The 25,600-nt window shown below is 37.4% G+C and overlaps 2 pseudogenes; one reads left to right on the top strand and one right to left on the bottom strand.

The window, feature by feature from the left end:
- Nucleotides 1-21,839, top strand: part of LOC100424292 (uncharacterized) — a 59,039-nt pseudogene extending 37,200 nt beyond the window's left edge.
- Nucleotides 21,840-22,143: 304 nt separating this feature from the next.
- On the bottom strand, nucleotides 22,144-24,324 carry LOC144340662 (small integral membrane protein 11 pseudogene; annotated as a pseudogene).
- Between the last annotated feature and the right edge of the window lie 1,276 nt (nucleotides 24,325-25,600).

The raw sequence follows: 25,600 nt of genomic DNA, 5'->3' as shown, positions 1-25,600 counted from the left end.
GGAAGATAAACCATTTGGAAACTGGGAAAATGAAAATTTTAATGAAGGCTATATGATCTGCTTCTGCCTGTATTTTTATGTATGTCTGTATGTGTATGTATGTTGTATTTGTGTGATATTTTTCTACCTCAGATGATATTGCCAAAATTTACAGAGTTCTGTTTGGCTTAAAGTGAAAAAAGTGCTAATATAAAATATTCCCTCACAAAAATAAGTTAATTCAAATGGCTTTTAGTTCTTGTGATCTGAGATAACCTTCAGTAAGTAAAGCTAGTTTTTAAAAATGTTAATAAAATAATAACATAAATGTCTTCAAAATTGTCAACATTTGTATTATAAGCATGCATTTGAAAACCTAGATTTAATATCAAATGAGCTTGTTATCTCCTAGATATATGAGATCATAAAGCTATAAATCCTGTCCTTGGCTAGTTTTAAGGAGCAAATCAAGCATCGTTATTATGAATGAGTCATTAGCTTTGCACTGTAACTAGTGAGGTTTATCTGAGGTGCAGTTAATTGCTAATTAAAAACTTTTGGTCACCATTCCAAGATGGCCAAATAGGAATAGCTGTGGTCTACAGCTCCCAGCAAGATCGACGAAGAAGATGGGTGATTTCAGCATTTCCAACTGAGGTACCTGGTTATCTCATTGGGACTGGTTGGATAGTGGATATAACCCACGGAGGGTGAGCCAAAGCAGGGTGGGGCATCGCCTACCTGGGAAGTGCAAGGGGTTGGGGGATTTCCATTTCCTAGCCAAGGGAAGCCATGACAGACTGTACCTGGAAAAATGGGACACTCCTGCACAAATACTGCACTTTTCCCATGGTCTTAGCAACTAGCAGACCAGGAGATTCTTTCCTGTGCCTGGTTCAGTGGGTCCCATGCCCATGGAGCCTTGCTCACTGCTAGTGCAACAGTCTGAGATCAACCTGCGAGGCTGCAGCCTGACAGAGGGAGGTGTGTCTGCCATTGCTGAGGCTTGAGTAGGTAAACAAAGCGGCCGGGAAGCTTGAACTAGATGGAGCCCACCGCAGCTCAGCAAGGCCTACTGCCTCTATAGACTCCACCTCTGTGGGCAGGGCATAACTGAACAAAAGGTAGCAGACACTTCTGCAGACTTAAACGTCCCTGTCTGACAGCTCTGAAGAGAGCAGTGGTTCTCCCAGCATGGTGTTTGAGCTTTGAGAACAGACAGACTGCCTCCTCAAGTGAGTCCCTGACCCCGGTGTAGCCTAACTGGTAAACACTTCCCAGTAAGGGCCGACAGACACCTCATACAGGTGGTGACCCTCTGAGACGAAGCTTCCAGAGGAAGGATCAGGCAGCAATATTTGCTGTTCTTCAATATTTGCTGTTCAGCAGCCTCTGCTGGTGATACCCAGACAACAGGGTCTGGAGTGGACCTCCAGCAAACTCCAACAGACTTGCAGCTGAGGCACCTGACTGTTAGAAGAAAAACTAACAAACAGAAAGGAATAGCATCGACATCAACAAAAAGGACATCTACACCAAAACCCCATCTGTAGGTCACCAACATCAAAGACCAAAGGTAGATAAAACCACAAAGATGGGGAGAAACCAGAGCAGAAAAGCTGAACATTCTAAAAACCAGAGTGCCTCTTCTCCTCCAAAGGATCACAGCTCTCGCCAACAATGGAACAAAGCTGGATGGAGAATGACTTTGATGAGTTGACTGAGGCTTCAGAAGGTCGGTAATAACAAACTTCTCCAAGCTAAAGGAGCATGTTCTAACCATCGCAAGGAAACTAGAAACCTTGAAAGAAGGTTAGACGAATGGCTAACTAGAATAAACAGTGTAGTGACGACCTTAAATTACCTGATGGTGCTGAAAACCATGGCACGAGAACTTTGTGACGTATGCACAAGCTTCAATAGCCAGTTCAATCAAGTGGAAAAAAGGTTATCTGTGATTGAAGGTCAAATTAATGAAAAAAAGTGAGAAGACAAGTTTAGAGAAAAAAGAGTAAAAAGAAATGAACAAAGCCTCCAAGAAATATGGGACTATGTGAAAAAACCAAATCTATGTTTCATTGGTGTATCTAAAAGTGATGGGGAGAATGGAACCAAGTTGGAAAACACTCTTCAGGATATTATCCAGAACTTCCCCAACCTAGCAAGGCAGGCCAACATTCAAAATCAGGAAATACGCAGAAGACCACAAAGATACCCCTCGTAAAGAGCAACTACAAGACACATAATTGTCAGATTCACCAAGGTTGAAACAAAGGAAAAAATGTTAAGGGCAGCCAGAGAGAAAGGGCGAGTTACCCACAAACAGAAGCCCATCAGACTAACAACAGATCTCTCGGCAGAAACCCTACAAGCCAGAAGAGAGTGGGGGCCAGTATTCAACATTTTTAAAGAAAAGAATTTTCAACCCAGAATTTCATATGCAGTCAAACTAAGCTTCATAAGGGAAGGAGAAATAAAATTATTTACAGACAAGCAAATGCTGAGAGATTTTTGTCACCAACAGGCCGGCCTTACATGAGCTCCTGAAGGAAGCACTAAACATACAAAGGAACAACTGGTACCAGCCACTGCAAAAACATGCCAAATGGTAAAGACCATAGATGCTATGAAGAAACCGCATCAATTAATAGGCAAAATAAACAGCTAACATCATAATGACATGCTCAAATTCACATATAACAATATTAACCTTAAATGTAAATGGGGTAAATGCCCCAATTAAAAGGCACAGACTGGCAAATTGGATAAAGAGTCAAGACCCATCAGTGTGCTGTATTCAGGAGACCCATCTTATGTGCAGAGACAAACATGGGTTCAAAATAAAGGGATGAGGAAAATCTACCAAGCAAATGGAAAGCACAAAAAAGCAAGGGTTGCCATCCTAGTCTCTGATGAAACAGACTTTACACCAACAAAGATCAAAAGAGATAAAGAGGGCATTACATAATGATAAAGGGAACAATTCAACAAGAAGAGCTAACTATCCAAAAAAAATATGTGCACCCAATACAGGAGAACCCAGATTCATAAAGCAAGTCGTTAGAGACATACAAAGAGACTTAGACTCCCACACAATAATAATGGGAGATTTTAACACCCCGATGTCAAGATTAGACAGATCAACGAGACAGAAGGTTAGCAAGGATATCCAGGACTTGAACTTAGCTCTGTGCCAAGCAGACCTAATAGACATCTATAGAACTCTCCACCCCAAATCAACAGAATACACATTCTTCTCAGCACCACACTGCACTTATTCTAAAATTGACCACATAAGTGGAAGTAAAGGACTCCTCAGCAAATGTAAAAGAACAGAATTCAGAACTGTCTCTCATACCACAATGCAATCAAATTGAGCTCAGAATTAAGAAACTCACTCAAAATCGCACAGCTACATGCAAACTGAACAACCTGCTTCTGAATGACTGCTGGGTAAATAAGAAAATTAAGGCAGAAATAAAGATATTCTTTGAAACCAATGAGAACAAAGGCACAACCTACCGGACTCTCTGGGACACATTTAAAGCAATGTGTAGAGGGAAATTTATAGCACTAAATGTCCACAAGAGAAAGCAGGAAAGATCTAAAATTGACACCCTAATATCACAATTAAAAGAACTAGAGAAGCAAGAGCAAAGAAATTCAAAAGATAGCAGAAGGAAAGAAATAACTAAGGTCAGAGTAGAACTGAAGGAGATACAGACACAAAAAACCCTTCAAAAAATCAATGAATCCAGGAGCTGGTTTTTTGAAAAGATCAACAAAATTGATAGACCACTAGCAAGACTAATAAAGAAGAGAAGAGAAGAATCAAATAGTTGCAATAGGCACAAGTATACATATGTAACAAACCTGCACGTTATGCACATGTACCCTACAACTTAAAGTATAATAATAATAAATAAATTAAAAAAAATGATAAAGGGGATATCACTATTGATCCCACAGAAATACAAACTACCATCAGAGAATACTATAAACACCTCTATTCAAATAAACTAGAAAATCTAGAAGAAATGGATACATTCCTGGACACATAAACACCCTTTCAAGACTAAACGAGGACGAAGTTGAATCTCTGAATAGACAAATAACATGCTCTGAAATTGAGGCAGTAATTAATAGCCTACCAACCAAAAAAAGTCCAGGGCCAGATGGATTCACAGCCGAATTCTACCAGAGGTACAAAGAGGAGATGGTACCATTCCTTGTGAAACTAACCCATCAATAGAAAAAGGGGGAATCCTCCGTAACTCATTTTGTGAGACCACCATCATACCAAGGCCTGGCAGAGACACAGCAAAAAAAGGGAATTTTCGACAAATATCCCTGATGAATATTGATGTGAAAATCCTCAATAAAATACCAGCAAGCCCTATCCAGCAGCACATCAGAAAGCTTATCCACTGCAATCAATTCGGCTTCATCCCTGGGATGCAAGGCTGGTTCAACATATACAAATCAATAAACGTAATCCATCAGGTAAACAGAACCAACGAGAAAAACCACATGATTATCTCAATAGATGCAGAAAAGGCCTTTGACAAAATTCAACAGCCCTTCATGCTAAAAACTGTCAATAAACTAGGTATTGATGGAACGTAACTCAAAATAATAAGGGCTATTTATGACAAACCCACAGCCAATATCATATTGAATGGGCAAAAACTGGAAGCATTGCCTTTGAAAACTGGCACAAGATAGGGATGGCCTCTCTCACCACTACTATTCAACATAGTGTTGGAACTTCTGGCCAGGGCAATCAGGCAAGAAAGAAATAAAGGATATTCAATCAGGAAAAGAGGAAGTCAAATTGTCCCTGTTTGCAGATGACATGATTGTATGTTTAGAAAACCCCATCATCTCATCCCAAAATCTCCTTAAGCTGATAAGCAACGTCAGCAAAGTCTCAGGATACAAAATCAGTGTGCAAAAATCACAAGCATTCCTATACACCAATAACAGACAAACAGAGAGCCAAATCATGAATGAACTCCCATTCACAATTGCTACAAATAGAAGAAAATATCTAGGAATCTAACTTACAAGGGATGTGAAGGACCTCTTCAAGGAGAACTACAAACCACTGCTCAACTAAATAAAAGAGAACACAAACAAATGGAAGAACATTCCATGCTCATGGACAGGAAGAATCAATATTGTGAAAATGGCCATACTGCCCAAGGTAATTTATAGATTCAATGCTATCCCCATGAAGCTACGCATGACTTTCTTCACAGAATTGGAAAAAACTACTTTAAAGTTCATATGGAACCAAAAAAGAGCCCACATTGCCAAGACAATCCTAAGCCAAAAGAACAAAGCTGGAGTCATCATGCTACCTGACTTCAAACTATACTACAAGACTACAGTAAGCAAAACAGCATGGTACTGGTACCAAAACAGATACATAGACCAATGGAACAGAACAGAAGCCTCAGAAATAACACCACACATCTACAACCATCTGGTCTTTGACAAACCTGACAAAAACAAGAAATGGGGAAAGGATTCCCTATTTAATAAGTAGTGCTGGGAAAACTGGCTAACAAGATGTAGAAAGCTGAAACTGGATCCCTTCCTTACACCTTATACAAAAATTAATTCAAGATGGATTAAAGACTTAAATGTTAGACCTAAAACCATAAAAACCCTAGAAGAAAACCTAGGCAATACCATTGAGGACATAGGCATGGGCAAGCACTTCATGACTAAAACACCAAAAGCAATGGCAACAAAAGCCAACATTGACAAATGGGATCTAATTAAACTAAAGAGCTTCTGCACAGCAAAAGAAATTATCATGAGAGTGAGCAGGCAACCTACAGAATAGGAGAAAACTTTTCCAATCTATCCATCTGACAAAGGGCTAATATCCAGAATCTACAAAGAACTCAAATAAATTTACAAGAAAAAACAAACAACCCCCTCAAAAAGTGGGCAAAGAATATGAACAGACACTTCTAAAAAGAAGACATTTATGCAGCCAGCAGACACATAAAAAAATGCTCATCATCACTCATCATTAGAAAAATGCAAATCAAAACCACAATGAAATACCATCTCACGCCAGTTAGAATGATGATCATTAAAAAGTCAGGAAACAACAGGTGCTGGAGAGGATGTGAAGAAATAGAAACACTTTTACACTGTTGGTGGGAGTGTAAATTAGTTCAACCATTGTGGAAGACAGTGTGGCAATTCCTCAAGGATCTAGAACTAGAAATACCATTTGACCCAGTGTTCCCATTGCTGGGTATATACCCAAAGGATTGTAAATCATGCTACTATAAAGACACATGCACACATATGTTTATTGCAGCACTATTCACAATTGCAAAGACTTGGATCCAACCCAAATGTCCATCAATGATAGACTGGATCAGAAAATGTGGCACCTATACACCATGAAATACTATGCAGCCATATAAAAGGATGAGTTCATGTCCTTTGCAGGGACATGGATGAAGCTGGAAACCATCATTCTGAGCAGACTATCACAAGGACAGAAAACCAAACACTGCATGTTCTCACTCATAGGTTGGAATTGAACAATGAGAACACTTGGACACAGGATAGGGAACATCACACACTGGGGCCTGTCAGGGAGTGGTGGGCTGGGGGAGGGATGGCATTGGAGAAATACCTAATGTAAGTGATGAGTTGAGGGGTGCAGTAAACCAGCATGACACATGTATACCTATGTAACAAACCACCTTGTGCCCATGTACTCTAGAACTTAAAGTGTAATAAAAAAATAAAAAATAAAAAATAAAAAAAACTTTCCCCAATACCCCTCCATGAAGACTTGCAATATAAGTGGCATTGGTAAGTTTTGACAGTCTTTACAGAGAGTTTAAAGAAGAAAAAAATGAATAAATTAGGTGGATGTAAATGGGATAAAAGTGCAGTAGCACCCTCTCGGCTCACTGTGACCTCCGCCTCCCAGGTTTAAGTGATTCTCCTTCCTCAGCCTCCCGAGTAGTTGGGATTGCAGGCATGCGCCACCATACCTGGCTAATTATTTTTGTATTTTTGGTAGAGATGGGCTTCCACCATGTTTGCCAGGCTGGTCTCGAACATCTGACCTCAAGTATCCACCCGCCTTGGCCTTTCAAAACGCTGGGATTACAGGCGGTTGAGCCAATGCTCTCAGCCTATTTTTTTTTTTTTTTTTCTTCTGAGACAGGGTCTCACTCTATCTCCCAGGCTGGAGTGGAGTGTGGTGACTTGATCTTGGCTCACTGCAGCCTCCTCCTGGGCTCAAGCAATCCTCCCATCAGTCTCCTGAGTAGTTGGGACTACAGGCGCACACCACCATGCCTGGCTATATTTTGTATTTTTGTTGTTGTTTTTGCTAGAGATGGGGTTTTGCCATGTTGCCCAGGCTGGTCTAAAACTCCTGGACTCAAGTAATCCACCCATCTCAACCTCTCAATATTCTGGGATTACAGGCATGAGCCACTATGACTGGCCTCAGTTTTTCTTATCAATTAGTCACTTAAGCTTTTCATTTGTGTTTTGTAGTCTTTTGAAAGAGACAATAAGAACATTTTTGAAATATTTTAGAAGCTTCTGCACATTAATGGGCATCTCTGGGTGGGCCTAATCCAGGAGCCCTCATTTTATTTTATTTTCTTGTATTTTTTTGAGATAGGGTCTTACTCTGTCACCCAGGCTGGAGGGCAGTGGCATCACAGCTCACTGTAACCTTGAACTCCTGGGCTCAACTGAACTTCTGCCTCAGCCTCCCAAGTAGAGATAATTTTTTGTAGAGAAGGGGTCTTGCTATGTTGCCCAGTTTGGTCTTAAACTCCTGGCCTCAAGTGATCCTCTTGCTTTGGCCTCCAAAATCATTGAAATTAGAGGTGTGAACTACCATGCCCAGTCAGGAGCCTCCATTTTTAAATGTACATCTTACTGTGTAGTGTTGTTTAATGGCCATAATAATTCTAAATTATATCTAGTAAGATTTCGCCATTTTTGTAAGTATATGTGGCTTGTGGGAGCTAATATTTGTGCATGTAAAAGGCAGGCATAGACAGAGTACTTAGTTTAGAAATTAATGATTCATTTTTTTGCATTGAATCTTGGATCTTTCAGAGCTGAAATAAAAGCCTAAGAGGGACATGCCATAGGGTTGGGTTGTATAATGCTTTCACAGTGTACCTTGTTACACAACATTTTCTTGAGATTAAGGGGTTAATATCAACTAGCCCATTCTGTGAACAGCTTATCCTTTCACAGAAACATTATTATTATTATTTTTTTCAGTGGCAACACTCTGGAAGCTCTTTACTGCCTTACCAGTGCCCACTAGACAAGCCTTGGCTTTGGCTCTAACATCCCCTTGACCAACTTAGCCAATGGCTTTACAGTTTCTGTCTGACTCGGTCAGACATCTGAGGACTTTCTTACCTAAATGCCCAAGAAGTAGAAATGAAGAGGATAGAACCCAAATACCTGTGATTCTGAAAGCTCACAGTTCATCCCCTGCAGTAATAACCACATACTGCCACTGCTATCATTTTAAAAACTGTAGCTCTTGACTGGGTGAGGTGGCTCAAGCCTGTAATCACAGCACTTTCAGAGGCTGAGGCAGGCAGATGACTTGAGCCCAGGAGTTTGAGACCAATTTAGGCAACATAACGAAACCCTGTTTCTACAAAAAATACAAAAATTGGCCGAGTGTGGTTTCTCACCCTTGTAGTACCAGCTACTCGGGAGGCTGAGGCTGGAGAATCCCTTGAGTCTGGGAAGCAGAGGTTGCATTGAGCCCAGATTGCACCTCTGCACTCCAACCTGAGTGACAGAGTAAGACCCTTTCTCAAACAACAACAACAACAACAACAACAACAACAGCAGCAGCAACAACAACAGCAACAACAAACCAAAAAACACTGTAGCTATTGCCAGTATCTCATTGGCCACCACAAGCCCAAAAGTCAAGTTCCCTCTTAGAGCACAAACTAATACTTGTTACCCCAAGGTCAAATGCTCTCTTACAGGACAAACTAACCCTGGATTCAAAAGCCAATAATATCAGGGAGCTGAATCCAAAACGAGCAGAGTCCAACCTGACAGGAACTTACAGCCTTAAGGACTCCGTGAGGAAGACAGGGGACCTCAAAAGGGGTCAACAGTGTCTTTCCTGCATCTCTCAAGGGGTCTTGTGAGTTGCCAACTATCTTCTTAAGGTCCCTTTTTATGGCTACCAGGACTATCAAAAGAGAAAACTGCAACAAACTCAAATATCTTTATTGGTTTTTATCTGTAATTCTACAATTGGGCAATATTTTATTCTGTAAAATAGGATGAGAGTTCCGACGAGCTGAGGAGAAGAGGCTGGTTTTATAGGTAGAAATAAACTGAAGAAAGCAGAAACAGAAAACAAAAAGTGATTGGTCATTTCAAAATTACTTTTCTTGTAAAGGTTAAAGCAAAGGGGAGTTCCTTATCATGCTGGCTAAAACAGCTCTGCTTGGGTATTTGGCTATTATCTCTCTCTTGATGTCTTGGAATGTCATGTAAAACTCTTAGTAGCTTGGTGGCATGAAACTTCAGCATAAGTAACTCCATTTTGGTTTGGTTTGTTGGGTGTTGTGTAGGAACTTAGTCCAAACCAATGGCCTCCTATAAAATTTATTTAACAACACTTTACTTGTATTATATCATCTTGTTCATTCAACAGCCACTGAGGAGATAGAATAATTTATACAAGGTCATATAGTGATGGAGAAGACTTGCAACCAAGATTTTTCTGATTACAGAGCCTGTGCTTTTCATCACTGCAACATTTTTTTCCAACTTTGTTTGCTCATAAAGTACATGTTATGCAGATTTCTAGGCCTCTTTCTTAGACATTCTGGGTTAGTGGGTCTGGCACAAAGTCCTGAAATCTTAATTTTTATCAAGATCCATAGTTTACTGGATAAATGAATATAGGAGATCTTGCTCTATACTATACTCTCTAATATTAGGTAATGAAAATAAGCTTTTCTCCATTCTTAAATTTATATTTCTTACCTAAAGAAGTGAAACCAAATCAGAACATGCCATCTTACATGTAATGAGAGGCAAAAGCTTTTATCTAACAGATAGTTACAACTCTCCATTCTTTCTACATATAAACATGATCAAATGTTCATCATCCTTATAAAATGGCTATCACCTTCCCTTTCTCCTGCCTTTCCCAACCAAGATTCTTGAAACAGACACCTGCCTTCATGGTCTGCAATTCCTTACTATTTTGAATTTCTCAACCCACTGTATTTTGGCTTCTGCTTTATGTCATCATAGAACTGCTCTTCACCAATAACTTCCTGTTTGTATTAATATCCACTCTTACCTAACCTGACTTTCCTAGAATAAGTCTTAATTTCATTAAACTTTATCTGAATATTGCTTAATTATTTTATGAGGAATTGTCATGTCTTCCCAGAAACAAGTTGTCAATTACATCAAGTAAAAAGTTATGTCTCAGGCCAGGTTTGGAGCAATTCTTTTCAGTGGCAGCTGATTTTGAAAAGCAAGGAATAACATGTGCAGTATAAAATAAGTGATGAGATGAAAGCTAAAATGAACATCTGGAAGAAAAGGAAGAGCATAGCCAGATGGGGTAAAGTCCAGAAAGAAGAGTGAACAGAGCTGGAGGTACAATGGTAAACTATGTCTCACTAAAATCTTCCAGCTCCATGAAAAGGGCTGTGGCTTGATGTTTATAAATGTGTGGAAGGAAAGAGAAGACTGTAATAATCTACCTGTTGACACAATATACATTGGGAAGTTACAACTAAACAATTGATTTTAATATCACTTCATTTTACCCAGGTATTTCAGGAAAATTTTTAAAAAGATTAACACTTTTACAATGTAACCCAAAAAGTATCTGAGAAAGGTCTCAATCAATTCAGACATTTATTTTGCCAAGGATAAGGACAATGACTGGGAGAAAAAACATGAAATGAGAGAAACAGTCTGTGGCCTATGCCTTTCTCCAAAGAGGATTTTGAGGGCTTTGGTATTTAAAGGGGTAAAGCAGGTTTTTGGGTAAAAATGGAAGGTGTGATCACATTACTGAATCTACCTGTTGCAAGAGAAAAGGAACAGGTAGGGGAATAGTCAAGTTTTCATCTCATGTTCAGGCATTTTACCTAAGATAAAGTGAACATAGAATAGCTACCTGTGGAAAATTTTTAAACCTTTTGTCTGTAGATATCTGCTTAAGAATGAAAGGAAAGGCAACTTCTTCAATGACTCAGCTTTCAGATCATTTTTTTTTCCTTTTGGCATAGAAAATTGGAATTCCAAATTTTTATTTTCCTTTTACATTTTTTCTTCCTCTTTTTTTTAGAAATCTTTCAGAGGCAGTATTTTAGAAGAAAATGAGTCTCTGGTCTTGGGTTTTGTCTGATCTCTTGTGGCTAGGACAGTTTATTCCCAGACAAATAGGTCCCACATTGTTAGGAAAGCTCATTTTTAGCAGGTTAGGAAGCCTCATGTCTTATGAAGAAAAAATAGGGACAGGAATAGAGAAAGACAACTATAAACAAACAAACAAAAAAAGGAAGAACAATCTTGGAAAACTGATACAGACCATATTATTCAGAAGTTCATACATCAATAGGCAGGCATAAAAGTGGTTTATGTATAAAAATAGGTTGCTGTTATTTTCTTCCAAAGTTTAAATTGTCCAGCTTCAGTTCACAAGGCTTTAAGAAAAGCGTAGCTTAATTTTTAGTAATTTGAGATCAGGGAAAACATAGGAAAAAAATAAAAGAAAATAGAAAAAAAAAACATTATTTTGGAGCCTCAGAGCCAGGAAAAACTTTAGAATTTGGTCTGAATTCTAGATAATAATAAAAATCAAAAAAATTACTCAAGGCTAGAATCTAATAAGTCATACTATAGTTTGAATCATGATTTTTCTCTCTCCAATCCCTATTTTGAGACAAAATTACAGTAGAACCGATTTGTTGCAGTATAAGTTTTAGTCTTATTATACTTGGCCTGATTATTTGCATAAAGCGTAGCAAGAACAATTATTTGTCACATAGGCTCTTTTTAAATTGGCTTTGATGGAACTTTACAGAAATCTCAAATTAGATTTTTTAAAGCTTTGAGCCGAGCCACAGATTTATTTGTGCCCGAAAATACCTGTATGAGTTGGGTAAATTCCTCTTCTCTCAAGGTCCCAAGATATCTTGGGGTGCTTGAGCCTGTCAGAAAGTGACATTCTTTACTTACTACAGGCCAGGAACCCTATATGGGGACTGTGTAGACAAAGTATGAGGCCAGTTTTCCCAAGGGTCTTTTATTGCCTCTATAAATCAACTTTGATTCCTTAAAGCCATCTGTTTATATTTGAAAACATGCCATTGCAGTCAAAGCCTTGGTAAAATAATTAGTCTCCAATTGTGATCTGTTGCGGAAAACACAGATTCTTATTGCACTTATGCAAATAACTATATTGCCATAAGTTAAGAATAATCACAAATGGCTTCTGAATTCTAAAGAAATCAGGTAGAGAGAAAGAAATATGATCCAGATTCTTCTCACAAGAGTATACTTTACCCAATTGCTAAAAGCTATAAATATCTCAAAAGTAAAAAGTTTTCTTGACTTTAGAAAACAAAAAAGAAAGGATCAGCAACATTTTAAGAAAAAAATTATAAAAATAGTCTCTTGGTCTTTTGTTAATTTAGTCCATGCTGTTCTTGTTTTCCCCAATATTGGGCCAGCACTTGTTATGAATATATTAACTTTCTATGAGAGTCCTGGAAATTGTTTTTGTTTTTTCCTTTTCTATTTTAGTGGCACAATTTTCAAAGTACCAGAGATCTGCATTTAAGAGTACCCATCAGAATCCCATGGCTGATTATAAACTGCTTTTTGAAATGAATTGAAATAAGACAACAATTGTCTGTGAATGACGAAAGTTTTAGGACAGCCACAGTTAAAGACACAATTGACAAGGAAATCTGGTCATCTCTGTGGCATACAACAATTTAACATAACAATTATAATTATTACTGATAATATATACTGAGACATATCAGAATTATACAAATTTTATATAATTTTGTAACACATACTAATAAAGTATTTAAATGAATATAACTCAAAGAAAGCTAAATGTTATTTTATATTTGGCAATGCTTCTTACATGATTTTAATATATTGCACAGTCAAATATGTCTCTTTTGGACGTTGGAGGACCTAATATATAAAAGGGTTAATCAGGTAAAAAAAACCTTATTTTGAATTTGATTTTGCAAAGTTTGTCAAATGTCAAAGGTTTAAAACTCTTAATATTAAAAAATAGAATCCACATCACTATAACGATATTTCAAGTTATCATTTAGTTAGCCAAAATGAAACCTCAAAGATTTAACAATGGCAAAAACCTTTATTCTTCAGAAAGGAGACTTAATTTCCCCAATAATAAGCCCTAATTAAGACAGCATGAGGCCAATTAAATCTGCCTCTCAAATCTGATAAACAAATCTATAAAATTGTGAGCCTCTTGATCATAGGATTTAATTTTTTTTTTTGAGATGAAGTCTCGCTTTTGTCCCCCAGGCTGTAGTGCAGTGGTGTAATCTCGGCTCACTGCAACCTCCGCCTCCCGGGTTCAAGCAATTCTTCTCCCTCAGCCTCCCGAGTAGTTGGGATTACAGGTGCCTGCCACCACGCCCAGCTAATTTTTTTATTTTTAGTAGAGACGGGGTTTCACCATGTTGGCCAGGCTGGTCTCGAACTCCTGACCTCAGGTGATGCACCTGCCTCGGCCTCCCAAAGTGCTGGGATTACAGGGGTGAGCCACTGTGCCCGGCCCCAGAATTTAATTTTAATAAACCTTTCATTTTTTAATTTTTAATTTTAGGTTTTTTTTTTTTTTTTTAAATTTTATTTTGAGATAGAGTCTCTGTTGCCCAGGTTGGAGTACAGTGGCATGATCATGGCTCACTGTAGCCTTGTCCTCCCAGGCTAAAGTGATCCTCCTGCCTCAGCCTCCTGAGTAGCTGGGACTACAGGCATGTGCCACCACACCCAGATAAATTTTTTGGTATTCTTTTTGTAGAGATGGGGTTTTGTCATATTGCCCAGGCTGGTCTTGAACTCCTGGGCTCAAGTGATCCTCCCACCTTGGCTGCCTTCCCAAAGTGCTGGGATTACAGATGTGAGCCACTGTGCCCAGCTATAAACCTTTTTATAACCTTTTATAATTTAAAAAATGGGTTAATATTCCAAGAAACCCTTTTTAACCTGACACAGGAGCCCACATACTGGTCTTGCATCAGTGTGCCTTTGAAATTAATACTTAATTTATAGATAGACTCTGAACTAATTTCTCTCTCAAATTTGGCCCTTACAATCTCCTGTGTCCATCTCTTCCCTGATAGTCCCTGGGCCTAGAGGGGCTGAACAGTTTTAATTTCTGTCCCCGTGTCTCATGAACACAGTTTATTTTGACTGTCAACTTCTCCTGGGTCAGAAGATGAGGCTTTAACTACTGTCAATGTTTAAGATTCAGCAGAACTTGTCTTTCTTAGATCCAAGAATCAAAGCCCTGTAACTTATCACCGCAAGGACTTTAAAAGTTACATATATGTAATTAACCTTACTTTAAAAATTTTTAATTTCAATTTTCATAAACAAAGCAAAACATAATCACAATTACACAGGAATTATTTTGATAAAACATAAAATCTGTTTGTTAGGTCGGTTACCAAAAGGCAAAAAAGTCCTTCTGAAATACGATTGATTTTCCCTATGAGGAGTCCATTTAGATAACTTGGAAGTCAAAACTAATGAAAATAGTACTTGAATTAGTTAGACATAGGAAGAATGTATTCTGGGTCATAAGTGAAATTTTTTAGCTTTATAGAAAAGTTGAAAACTAAAGCACAGAATGTTATATTGGAAGAAAACATTTTCTTTAGACTTTTAATATAAAACATTTTTAGCATCAGGCAACAACAGCAGTTAGAACCTGAGGAAAAAAGTTACAACAGCTGATGAAGTTGAAAGAAAGAGGTATTACTTCAGGCCTTCTCAAAGGGGACAGAAAGCTGAAAACAGTGGGACACAATAAAAGTTGAACTTTTGGGTTAAAAACAAAATTAAGGCCAGGCACAGTTCTTATTACTCATGCCTGTAATCCCAGCACTTTGGGAGGCTAAGTTGGCTGGATCACTTGAGTCCAGGAGTTCAAGACTAGCCTGGGCAACATGGCAAATGCCCTCTCTACTAAAAATACAAAAAATTAGCTGAGTGTGGTGGCACATACCTGTAGTCCCAGCTACTCAGGAGGCTGAGGTGAGAGAATCACATAAGCCCGGGGGGTCAAGGCTGTTGTGAGCTGAGATCGTGCCACTGAACTACAGCCTGGGTGACTGAGTGAAACCCTGCCTCAAAAAAGAAAAACAAGTACAAAATTAAAATCTCTTCTAATTTTATATAAGAGTAAATTAATACCTTAAGAAAATTTTATTGTTCTAACCAATTCTTAGTGTATTTTAAATATCCAAGTTCAATCTCTAGTACTATTGCAAATAATTCATATAAATTTATTTATATAAATTTATATAAACATTATAAATAATTTCCTTTTAATTATAGGCAACTTGATCCAGTTTTTAAAATCACAAGTTCTCTTTTTAAAACTTTATTACAACTTACACAAACCATTTACAACGTGCTTGGACTTGCCTGTTTTATCCTAAACACTCCTCTTTTCTAAATAACCAGTCATTTTATTTTAGGGCAAAAATTTACAATATTCTTTTTCATATAAAATTATTTTCGTTTTATCTTTTCTTACGAAAAAGTCTCTTTATATTTATAACTACCTTTACATCACTCTTATTTACTAGTTTCTTTTGCCCATTTTCATAAATAAGCTTTAAATAACTTTTGAATTAGACAAAAAGAATTTTCCTTTAAATAAGAATACTTTTTTGAAAGAACATGTTTTCCTATAATGTAATTTAAAAAATTTAAAATAATGCAGATATTTAATGAATGTCAGTTATTTAATTCAATATGACTTTAGATTCCAATTTATATGGCAAGTTTATTTACAAGAATTTATTCCATTACATTTATCTAATTAATTAAAAAATAGTTTACCTAGATTACTTATGAAAATTGTGATAGTCATCATTTGAAGTTATTTCCCTATTAACCATTTTAATAGCTGGTGAATATCAGGTTTTTTCTTAAATAAGAACTTTAAGATTAAGTGAGTTTTTTTTTTGTCAGTAACTCAGGATTTAGCTGTTTCTATTAAATCAACAATATTAAATTTCTTATTTATAAAAAATACACAAAGATAATTTTCTCTTGAGCTGCAAGCTTTATAACCCTTATGCTAAATTCTGACACCTATAATGTCTAGCAGAGATAAATATTAGACTTCTTGACCAATAAATCTGAACAATAACATATGTGGACTATTCTGAAGCCATTTCTAATTTTATTTTACCAATAATTTCAAACCAGCTTATTTATTTATTTATTGAGACAGAGTCTCCCTCTCCCACCCAGTCTGGAGTGCAGTGGCACGATCTTGGTTCACTGCAACTTCTACCTCCTGGGTTCAAGTGATTCTCCTGCCTCAGCCTCCTGAGTAGCTGGAACTACAGGCACATGCCACCAGGCCTGGCTAGTTTTTGTATTTTTAGTAGAGACAAGGTTTCACCATGTTGGCCAGGCTGGTCTCAAACTCCTGATCTGAGGTGACCTGCCCACTTCAGCCTCCCAAAGTGCTGGTATTGCAGGCATTAGCCACCACTCCTGGCCCAAACCAGCTTATTTATTAAGAATTTACTTAAGTCACATGAACTTGAAAAAGGATTTGGGCTCAAAGTTTCTATTTTTCTGATACAGAGTTTATTTAAGTTTTTTCTATGCCAATTAATCAGAACTCTTTTATATATTTTTGGTAGTGAAACATTATATATATATATGACACATAAATCCATATACACCTTAGACATGCAGATAGAAGTAATCTTACAGACTTATAAGACTTCCTTTTTTCCTATTTTAGATTTCCAATTTCTTGATAACCTCTTTCATTACCCTAGGCAATTGTCATCTAGATAGCCCTAAGTTTGTATACTAAATGAATAAGTCCTTGGTGAACATCACAGCAAAATTTACATCTCAAGATACAGAGACAGAGAGAAAGAGATAGAAAGATTCTGCTGTGCCAGTGGAGATTAAAAATGGATGCCAAGTCAATCATAAAATTATAGAACTCTACTATAGGATTGCGTCAGGAGACCAAGTGTATTTAGATGGGTAGTTTTAAATTTTGCCTTTAGCCTCTATCCTTTAGATGCATCTCTGAGCTCTCGGCAGAGCTAACACTGAGTCCTGATTATCCAAAAGGATAGCGATAACATGGAATTAGGTCACATAATGATTTTATAGTGAACTTTGTTACAAAGACTTTTTTAACTGTCTAAACCCCACCCTTAAACACTCAACAGTAGCTCCTGTTGTAATAATTATTTCATTCAAAAAAGAAATCAGGGCCTGGTGTGGTGGCTCACATCTGTAATCCCAGTACTTTGGGAGGCCAAGGCAGGTGGATCACCTGAGTTCAGGAGTCTCGAGATCAACCTGACTAACATGGTGAAACCCCATCTCTACTAAAAATACAAAAATTAGCCAGGTGTGGTGGTGCACGCCTGTAATTCCAGCTACTTGGGAGTCTGAAGCAGGAGAATCACTTGAACCTGGGAGGCAGAAGTTGCAGTGAGCTGAGATCAGTCCATTGCACTCCAGCCTGGGTGATAAAGCGAAGCTCCGTTGCAAAAAAATAATAATAATAACAAAAATAAAATAATAAAATAAAAATAAAAAAGAAATCAGGTAACAATACAAAAGCAAGAAGTTTAAGATCTGAGAGCAACTTGTCTGTTTATACTCTTGGAGTTCTATAAGGAAAAACAGAGGTTTCTTTTCAAAAAGGAATCTGTTACCATCTCTTGTTTTTTTAAGGAATCCTAGGCTGTTAGAAACTTTAGGTCCCTCATGTAGCAGAGAATGGCAAAAGGAAAGAGGCATAAGTAAATGGAGAAAACAATTCAATTGACTTAAGAAGAAAAAAACACTTTCTCAGGAAAAAAAAGATTCTATTTATAAATATATGCATTTATAAATATATAACTATATATTTATACATTTATATATGTATATGCATATAAGTATATGTATACATTTATGTATACATATGTAAATGTATATGTGTATACAAATATAGATATAATATATGTATATGTACACACATATGCATTTATAAATTTATAATTATAAATATATAAATTATATAAATTATATATTATAATTATAAATTTATAAATGCATGTGTATATATACATATACATATGTATTTGTATCTTACACATATGCATTTATAAATTTATAATTATAAATATATAATTATATAAATTATATACATATAATTTATATAATTTTATATATACATGTATATATACATATACAATTTATATATACATATACAATTTATATAAAAATTATATAATTATATAAATTATATATAAAATATAATATATAAAATATAAATATATAAATTATATAATTATAAATATATATTTATAAATGCATATGTGTATATATACATATATTTGTAAATACATGTATACATGTATATATGTGTCACATATGTGTATATATATGTGTATACATCTTGGATATCAACTTTTAATTAAGCTTTTAACCATTAAGCTTTTTCTCTTTCTTTTTTTAAAATTTCAATAGTTTTGGGGATATGGGTGGTTTTTGGTTACATGGATAAGTTCTTTAGTGGCGATTTTTGAGATTTTGGTGCACCCATCACCTGAGCAGTGTACACGGTACTTAATGTATAGTCTTTTATTCCTCACCCCCCTTGCACCCTTTCTCCTGAGTCTCCAAAGTCCACTGTGTCATTCTTACGCCTTTGAATCCTCATAGTTTAGCTTCCACTTGTGAGAACATATGATGTTTGATTTTCCTTTCCTGAATGACTTCATTTAGAATAATGGCCTCCAACTCCATCCAGGTTGCTGTGAATGCCATTATTTCATTCTTTTTTTATGGCTGAGTAGTATTCCATGGTATATGGGGGTGTGCGTGTGTGTGTGTGTGTGTGTATATATATATATTTACACATTCTTTACAGACTCATTGCTTGATCGGCATTTGAATTGGTTTCATATTTTTGCCATTGTGAATTGTGCTGCTATAAACATGCGTGTGCAAGTGTCTTTTTTATATAGTGACTTCTTTTCCTCTGGGTAGATACTCAATAGTGGAATTGCTGGAACAAATAATAGATCTACTTTTAGTTCTTTAAGGAATCTCCATACTGTTTTCCATAGTGGTTGTACTAGTTTCCATTCTGACCAGCAGTGTGAAAATGTTCCCTTTTCACCACATCCATGACAACATCTATTATTTTTTTGATTATGGGCATTCTTGCAGGAGTAAGATGGTATTGCATTGTGGTTTTGATTTGCATTTCCCTGATAGTGATGTTGAGCATTTTTCCACATGCTTGTTGGCTATTTGTATATCTTCTTTGGGAATTGTCTAGAATCCCAGCACTTTGAGAGGCTGAAGTATGTGGATTGCTTGAGCCTAGGAGTTTGAGTCAGACTAGGCAGCATAGTGAAACCATATCTCTACAATTGAGGCCTTGTTCCCCATAATTTGGAACTTTCCTTCAGATTTGACCAAGTCAGGTATAGTTAATCCAACCCAATGGGAAAAAGATCAAAACAACAAAAACAAGAACAAAAACAGGAACAAAAAAATAAAATAGTTAAGCAAAACAATTGCACAATTTATACAATTGTTGAGCTTTCTAATGGTAAGAAGAAATTAAGACAAGCTGTTTGTTAATCGTAAATTTTAGTCATTAAGGTGCATTCCCAAGACAAACTCCAATTAAGCTACTTACCTACGAATGGGGCTCAGGCTGAAGACTACTCTCTACCATCCTGGAAGCAAGAAAAAACTAAAACTTGTCTTCCCTGTTAGAAGTGAGCTGAAACTCCAAAGAAGAGTTGCCTGCTTTCACTCTTCATGGAAGCAAGAGAACTCACTTGCCTTGTTGGAAGTGAGTAAAACTCCAGAAAAGGAATTGTATGGCAAAATGAACCTTAGGCCTCAACCAAATTTTGGGAGATCAGGGATTCTCTGGAGGAGATGCTCCTGGACTTCAGCAAATTGTCCTATTGATTTGAACAGTAAAGATAGCTCAGGCTGGTACCAAGTACTGATATGAGATTTGTCCAAAGTCAGGGTAACTCTACTCATAGTCCCTTTGTGGTCACGAGTTTGTAAACCAAGAAGTATCTAAGCCAAGTCTCAGTGAATTTTAGAAGTTTATTTTGCCAAGATTAATTAAGAACAATGCCCAGGAAAAAGAACATGGAATGACAGGACGGTCTGTGTTCCGTGCCTTTCTCCAAAGATGATTGTGAAGGCTTAAGCGTTTAAAGGGGAAAAGCAGACTGACGGGGACAATTCATATTGTACAGTGAAAAATGCATAGTTTTTTTTTTCCCCATTAAAAATGGGAAAAGAGGCATGGAAAAAGCAAATGACTTACTTAAGTTTATCCAAAAAATCTGTGGTGGTGCTGAGTCTTCCCATACCTACGGAATTGTTTCTCAAAGAACCTACTGGTCTCTGCTATCTTGACAAGACCTCACTGTAGTTTTGTGAAATTTATAATGTGTTTCATTTATTTAGAACTGTGGCCTTAATAGCTGTACATTGGTAAAGTTATGGTACTCCTATGCAGAAAAACAAAAAACTTCCCAGAGCAGAATACCATCTATTCCTATAAGAAGATTTTCCTTTGAAAGTTGATCTCTAATGTTTCTGATGCCTTAGACAATATTTTCTGAGAGTATGACAGAATTCTTCAAGTTGGACAGTGGTAAACAGCTGAACAGGGACATCCCCCCAACCCTCATGAAAACAGCCTGACTTTGAACAAGAGAAGGAAATCACCAATGATGAGGCATTGGCATGACCAAGGCTTATCTCACAAATAATTTGGGAACTATTGTCAAGTTCTGTCTAAAGCATTTATGGAGGTTATTCAGGCTAGTGCAGACATCTTCATGATTAGGCAAATAGTTTGGTGTTTACTTTTATTCTGCCTATCTGGTGACTGATAAAGTAGTTGTGATCATAAAGCATAATGATGATGAACAGTATGCCTGGGAGTCTTCTGCCGGGGATTCCTTTAATGTATATACTGACCATGTTGAGCTCATTGGTAGTGGTACCAAAGTAATCCTCTGCCTTAAAGAAGACCAGACAGAGTACTTATAAGAGAGGTGGGTCAAATAAATAGTAAAGAAGCACTTGAAGTTCATAGGCTATTCTATTACCTTTTATTTGGAAAAGGAGTAGGAGAAGTAAATCACTGATGATGAGGCTGAGGAAGAGAAAGGTGAGAAAGAAAAAGAAAAAGATGATGAAGAAAATCCCAAGATTGAAGATGTGGCTTCAGACGAAGAGGATGATAGTGGTATGGATAAGAAAAAGAAAACCAAGGCTGGATGCAGTGGCTCATGTCTGTAACCCCGGCACTTTGGGAGGTTGAGGTAGGTGGATCACTTGAGGTCAGGAGTTCAGGACCAGCCTGACCAACATGGTGAAACCCCATCTCTACTAAAAATATGAAAATTAGCTGGACATGGTGGCCAACACCTGTCATCCCAGCTACTCGGGTGGCTGAGGCAGGAGAATCACTTGAACCTGGGAGGTGGAGGTTGTAGTGAGCCAAGATCATGCCACTGTACTCCCGCCTGGGCAACAGAGTGAGATTAAAAAAAAAAAAAAAAAAAAGCTGCAAAAAGTTAGCTAGGTTGAAAAATTTCTAATTAACATATGACAATTAAAATAATTCCTTAGGTGATGAAAGTAAGATGTGTTTTTGGTAAAGGGAAAAAAAGGTAATTTTTGTCCCAAAGTGGAATGACTGGCTGTTCCAAAACTAGAAAGAAAGAAGACTGTAGAAGGCTTGTGGAAGATTAATCTTATAAAACATATTTTCTGTGTGATCACATTGGCTAAAGTTAGAAGAGAAGTTTTCTAAGTTTTTCTAAAATTGAACATTAATTTCAAAGGTATACATTGATAGAAAACTAGAATTTGGTTCTCTCTGTTAAAACAAGATTTTTCTTGGAGTGTTGAGCTGCTGTTAATGGCAAATAATGAAAGGTTTTTCTTTACCTTTCAGATAATTGGTCTAGGGAAAAAGAATGTGTTTTATCATTGTAGTTCCCTGTGTTTTATGTTGCCTTTATTAAGCCTTTGATTACTAAGACAATTGAGTCCTCTCTATTAAAGAACTCACGTTTTTCTACAAGTAGGCATTTTTAAAAAGAAATGTGTAACTCTGTGTTTGCCTTTTTCTTTTCTTTTTGAGACAGAGTCTTGCTCTGTCACCCAGGCTGGATTGCAGTAGCATGATCATGGCTCACTAGCAGCCTCAACCTCCTGGTCTCAGGTGATCTTCTCACCTCAGCCTCCCAACTAGCTAAGACTACAGGTGTGTGCCACCATGCCTGGCAAATTTTTAATTTTTTTGTAGAGATGAGGTTTTGCCATGTTGCCCTGGGGTTTTTTGTTGTTGTGGTGGTGGTTTGTTTTTAGTGGTAAGGTCTTGCTCTATTGCCCAGGCTAGAACACAGTGGTATGATCATAGTTAAGTGTAGCCTTGAACTCCTAGGCACAAGCAATTCTTCTGCCTCCCAAGTATTTAGGACTATAGGGGTATGCCACTATGCATGGCTAATTTTTCTTTTTTTTTTTCTTTTTTTTTTTAGAGACAGCATGTTGCCATATTGCTTAGGCTGGTCTTCAACTCCTGGCCTCAAAGGATTCTCCCACCTCAGCCTGCCAAGGCGCTGGGATTATAGAGTGTTATAGAGTGTTTGCCTTTTAAAGTCTTTTCATTATCACTCTGGTTAAATGAGTGCCTATTATCTCACAGTGACCTGTAATTCTATTTTTTTTTTTTTTGAGATGGAGTTTTGCTCTTGTCACCCAGGCTGGAGTATTATAGCACAATCTCGGCTCACTGCAACCTCTGACTCCTGGGTTCAAGCGATTCTCCTGCCTCAGTCTCTCGAGTAGCTGGGATTACAGATGCGCACCACTCCACCCGGCTAATTTTTCTATTTTTAGTAGAGACGGGGTTTCACCATGTTGGCCAGGCTGGTCTCAAACTCCCGACCTCAAGCGATCTGCCCTCCTCAGCCTCCCAAAGTGTTGGGATTACAGGCATGAGCCACCATGCCCGGCCAATACTGGTTCTTTTAAAAGCACATATAAATTCACAGTATTTTAAGTGAAAGGTCTAGATTGGGAGTTTATCCTCTGACACATTATTCAATAATTAAGTTTGTCTTCTCTTTCTTCTCAGCCGGAGTCTTCTCAAGCTGACATTTACATTGCGGAATATTCAGTTATCTTTTTTCTCTGATTACTTCTTCCTTTCAGCTTCCAGTTTTTGTTGTTTTGCTTCCAACCTTTTTCTTTGTTACATTTTCACTCCAGCAAGTGCTAGGCAGATAATTAATGTTTTCGCTGCCAAGATGTACAGCAGCAGGTGCACGTGTTCGAGAACCTTCCAGTTCATGGTAGACCAACTGTAAATTCACTCCTGATCAACACAAACCCCCACCAGACAAGTACATGAGAGGCGGCTGGAAGGTCAAGTCCAAGGAGCTGGAAGGTCTGATTGCTCCTGACAGCGGAGCCTCCTGTGCCTGGCTGCACACAAACCATCCAAAATTGACATTTAAGAGGATATAAATCCAATGGTAAATGTGGACAGATAGTTTTCCTTCCTGAGTCACTAAAACTCCCATTGTTAAAAGCTTTGCACTCCATGACTTATAATGAAAGAGGTAAAATGATCCAAATTGTGAAAAAATACTGGTGTTGTGACTGTTCTAAAACTGTTAACATGGTTTATGACCAGTATTTGGCTTGTTAAACCTATAATTCCGAGAAGACACTTGATACAGATTGGCTGTGTGTCCCCACCCAAATCTCATGTTGAATTGTAATTTCCAATGTTGGGGGAGGGACTGGTGGGAGGTGATTGGATCATGGGGGTGGATTTCTACTTTACTGTTTTTGTGTTAGTGAGTGAGTTCTCACAAGATCTGGTGGTTTAAAAGTATGTAGCACTTCCTCCTTCACTCTCTCCTGCCACCATGTGAAGATGTGTTTGCTTCTCCTTCAGCCTTCCACCATGATTGTAAGTTTCCTGAGGCCTCCCCAGCCATGCTCCTGTACAGCCTGTGGAATTGTGACTCCATTAAACCTATTTTCTTCATAAATTACCCAGTCTCACGTAGTTCTTTATAGCAGTGTGAGAATGAACTAATACAACAGCCAATACATCAGGTACATTTCTGCTACCTGATGAGCCATTCGAACATTTCATAGAGGGATTTCATTCAATTGCCATTTTCAGTGCATGTTTTCTGGTTGTGTAGAAGCTTTCCCATGAAGGAAAGCTGATGCCATTATAGTAACTGAAAGGTTATTAGAATGTGTATTTCTCTCATGGGGCATTCCTGGAAAAATCTCCAATGATAAAGGTACTTACTTTACTGGACAAGTTGTAAAACAGTTAAATAAGATACTAGAAATACAATGGCATTAGACAAAGCCAACTAAGTTAATTAGATTGCCTTGGTTAAAGGTATTGAATATTGATGGAATTCAGGTTCACTTCCACTGGAAAAATATAAGTTGAACATAAGTTCCCTAAGTTTTGCTTTTTGCTCACACTCTTACCTAGGTGAGAACCTAACCAAAAGGGGGAAATTATTAAGCAAAAGTATGAGAGGTGACTGCGTGTGCTGAGGTCTTGCACTTTGCTCCAACAGATCAGACCAAACCAAAATGAAGTCACTCATGCTAAATGCCACATAACAAAATGGAAACTTTAAAGAAGCAGATAAATCCCAAAACAGATCAGTGTTTTCATCTCCCTGAAAACAAGAGATTTTAATCTGCCTGAGTCAACAGAGCAGATTTAACCCTTCCAGAAGAGACTGAGGAGGCCTGATGTTGATGAATCAGGTTTTCCCCCTTATTGTTCTGTTTATTTGTCCCCACTTTACAAAATTCATTGTTTTGCTATTTCCCAATGGGATTTGAGACCAAATAAATCCATTATAATGGTGACAGAGCGTGAGTGACATCAGTGCCTAAACTTTTGGTCAACATCTCAAAATTGAGAAGTTGACCCAAAGGGCAGAATTATTAAATTAAGTTCAGCCTAAAACTGCCCCTGTGTATATTTTAAGTTTGTCCTAAAGGTTTCTCCATATAGAGTAAACTGCAATCTAACTTGTGTCAACGGACTGTAATCCACTCTTGTAAAAAGTAGCTGAGTCTCAGCCAATCACAGCAGTTGAGTTTCAGTCAATTATAGGCAGCCAACTGTAAAAATCAAGTTGAATTAAGGTGAACACTGAATTCTAACCAATCTAGATGTCACTGTACCTCATTTTCATTTTCTGTATATCACTTACTT

The sequence above is a fragment of the Macaca mulatta genome, chromosome 4, assembly GCF_049350105.2.
Source record: "Macaca mulatta isolate MMU2019108-1 chromosome 4, T2T-MMU8v2.0, whole genome shotgun sequence".
Lineage (NCBI taxonomy): Eukaryota > Metazoa > Chordata > Mammalia > Primates > Cercopithecidae > Macaca > Macaca mulatta.
The sequence above is the reverse complement of the archived record's forward strand: the minus strand, read 5'-3'. Positions and strand labels throughout refer to the sequence as shown.